This window comes from Geospiza fortis, unplaced genomic scaffold (assembly GCF_000277835.1).
Source record: "Geospiza fortis unplaced genomic scaffold, GeoFor_1.0 C13818920, whole genome shotgun sequence".
NCBI classification, from domain to species: domain Eukaryota; kingdom Metazoa; phylum Chordata; class Aves; order Passeriformes; family Thraupidae; genus Geospiza; species Geospiza fortis.
The window spans coordinates 1-3,075 of NW_005056714.1; the positions used below are offsets into that span (position 1 = coordinate 1).

Below are 3,075 nucleotides of genomic sequence, written 5' to 3' on the forward strand. Positions count from 1 at the left end.
AATTCCCAGGGTGAGGTTGAGGGCCATTGAAGAAACTTCACCCACAGAATGTGTTCTGAGTTGTAGTTAGTGATGTCTTTTGCACTGATGCCTGCCTTGGTGTTCTGTCTCTGGGCTGGGTCTCAGGGGAGGGAGTCTTTCTGGAGACGTGTTGCTATGAAATGTGTTTGTATTGATCTTTATGTGGAGAAGCTATTCACAAGGTTTAAACCTGTCCTCCCCTCCTTCAGTAAGCGACTCTCCCAGCCAGCTGGAGGCCTTCTGGACTCTATCAGTAATATCTTTGGGTAGGTTAGAACACTTTCACCTCTTTGTTTTGTTTATTGGTTTCAGTGTACACCAAAATTTTGGTGATGCAGGGAATGCAAACAAGTATTTCCAGCCTTCCTTCTAGCTTCTGCCTTTCTTTATTTTTTCTTTTTTGTTCTCCTCAACTTCCTGTTTCTTCCATCTTGCCGTGTGCTGACCTCTGACCTTTCCCTCCAGTCTGTCTGAGTCTCCCCTTTTGGGACATCAGTCTTCTGATACTGCCAGGTGAAAACATTATCCGCTCTTAGTCCAGCATGTGATTGTATTCCATTGAAGTAATGTGGAACCCAGGTGCATTGTGCTGATTAGATTCTGCAGTTGATAACTCTGGTTAGAAATTATCAACAGTGAGAGAGGCAATGAGCCCATCTGTGGAGAGAATACATGGGGTTTGCTCTTACTTTCCACTGCACTTTGCTCCTTTAGTAGGGTTAATTAAAATAAGTTGTTGAGTTCTGTGCTTTGTATCCAGAGTGGAGCCAGTCCTTCTAAGCTAAGCTCTGCAGTAGGTGGATGTTTTTGCTTAAATGGAGCAGCCCAAGCTTTGGAACACAGCATTTTGCTGCCTGGGATGTAGTGCTGAAATGGTGTTGAGTATTCCTAGACATAACAATGGAGCTGCAGCCAGTCCCATGTTTCTCTTCCTATTGAGAACATTAAAACACTGCTCCAAAATGAGGTCAGTAATCAGTTCAGATAACTTATGTGGTGAACTGTGAAATATCTAAAGCCACAAGTGAATATACCGTTACATGACAAATGTAATTTTTGAAAGATACGATGCAAAAAAAGATGTTTAAAACATCTTCCCCAATTTTTTACTTTCTGTACAGAGTAGTTAATTGACAGGTAGACATCAGGATGAATTCAAGAGAAACAGTGTTCATTTCTCATTTTAAAATGCTATTACTTTGTTTCATCTCAGGAGGCGTTCTCTGTCCTCGTTCCCTGCCCCCCAGGATAATGCAGAGCCACATCCAGGTGCCAGTAAAGAAGTGAGAGTGCCCACTACTGCCATTTGTGTCTTTGTGAGTACAGAAGGAATTCTCTGCTCTGCCATTCTGTGTTCTGGTTTTGGAGGAAGTGAATCCCCTATGTGGGAACTGATATCCTGAGACTCTTTCTGTTAGCACTGCCGAACCGGAAGGAATTCTTGGTTTGGTAGAATTCATTCAATTCCATTTAATTCTTACCCCACATGTTTCTCAGAGCCAGTGTGCTCGATGTCTGTCTTACTGAGGTCGATGATGACGAAGAAGTTTTCTGAGGGCACAGGGAAATTCCACCCCATTACCCTTTGGCTCCCAGCAGTCCCTATTCTATCCTGCCATAGTAGAGCAGTGATGGAGGAAGAGATTGCTGACAGTTTGGGATTAATTCAGTTCCAGTTCTCCACAGAAAAAGGAGTTGTGGCACCAAATGTAATCCAACAAACCTGGTGAAGAGGAGCTCATGGTGATGGGGTGTTCTCACTGGCTGTGCATGATCAAAGGTTTTCAAGCTGAGACCTCCTTGATGTGTTCCTTGGCCTCACAAAGCTAAACCTAATTTTCTGTGCACTGCACTGTCTTGTGACTGAAAGGAAGGTGTCTTGTAATGCAGCTGCTTGTTTGAATATGCCTCTGGAGCTTTCTTAGGCACTCCAGAGCTGGATGTGGATTTTTCATGGATATTAAATGACTGCTTTTCTTCATCCAGAGCATCAATGTGGCTCATTGCAGCAGGGAAGCATGTATATTCTTGCCTGCCCTGTTACCATATTCTGTAGTGGAAGTTGTGGATGGAGGGAGTGGCAATGTCACCTCAAGTGAGAGCAGGGTCATGACTGAAATGGCACCTGGAGCTGGCTTGAATGGGGGATGTCAGGTGAGGAGGTGTTAGGCTTTAGCTCCAGTGTTTTGAGCCCAGGTGGAGGGTCAAGACACGTCTAGGTGTGGCAGAGAATTCTAGGAATTAATGCAAGGGCTCTGTGGCAGAGGTTTGGCCAATGCAGAGAGCAGACTGGGCTCACCTTTGGAGAGGCAAGTAGGAGGTGGCAGAGGTAGTCACTTCAGGCATAGCTTCTAGGCAAGGCCTTTCACCAGTTTCGTTGTGAATGGCTCCTCTGCATTTGCAGAAAGATCAGATTTGAAGTGTGATTAGCCTTAAATATGAGCTGGCAGACCACATTCAAGCAACAAGTTCCATAAAAATACAGGTTTCCAGAAAAGCTGGTTTTGAAAGAGCAGGTCCTGAAAATACTTAAAAAATAATTACAATTGTGGTGGTAATACTGTGAAGGTAAGTAGTCTAAAGCTGTGAAATGAATAGAGGAATAAAAATGAATTATTATTAAAATTATCATAGTTTTTAGAAGTTCAAGAATTCAGAACATTAGGCTGTGAGAAGAAGGGGTGCTGGGGGGTCAGTGCATCTGCAGAGAGGAGGCACAGCATAAGCCCAAGTCCTCTGCAAGCAGGTGCTGTCACACTTGTACTGCAGAATCACCAGCACACTCAGTGAATGCAGTGCATCTGCTGTGCTGTTTCCTAGCAGACTTGCTTAACTCAAGCCTGACTTGATTGTTCCATGGTTGCATGAACTGATTGGATCATGTTCCATGGCTGTCTCTAGATGGAGGAATGAAAAGTTACTTTCCTTCTACAGCACATCAACTGTTACTGTTTTTTGTCCTATCCTTTCCTTATTTTCTTTTTTCTGGTGTGACTTCAGAGCCTAAGCTTAGGAAGCGTTCTAAGGCTTTTGGTAGTTTGTTTTTGCTGCTGA

General features: G+C 43.8%; 1 non-coding gene across 1 annotated transcript; it reads left to right on the forward strand.

Moving 5' to 3' along the window:
* The first annotated feature begins 1,548 nt into the window (after positions 1–1,548).
* Positions 1,549–1,818, forward strand: LOC115949368. Its single transcript, XR_004082860.1, has one exon.
* The last annotated feature ends 1,257 nt before the right edge of the window (positions 1,819–3,075 follow it).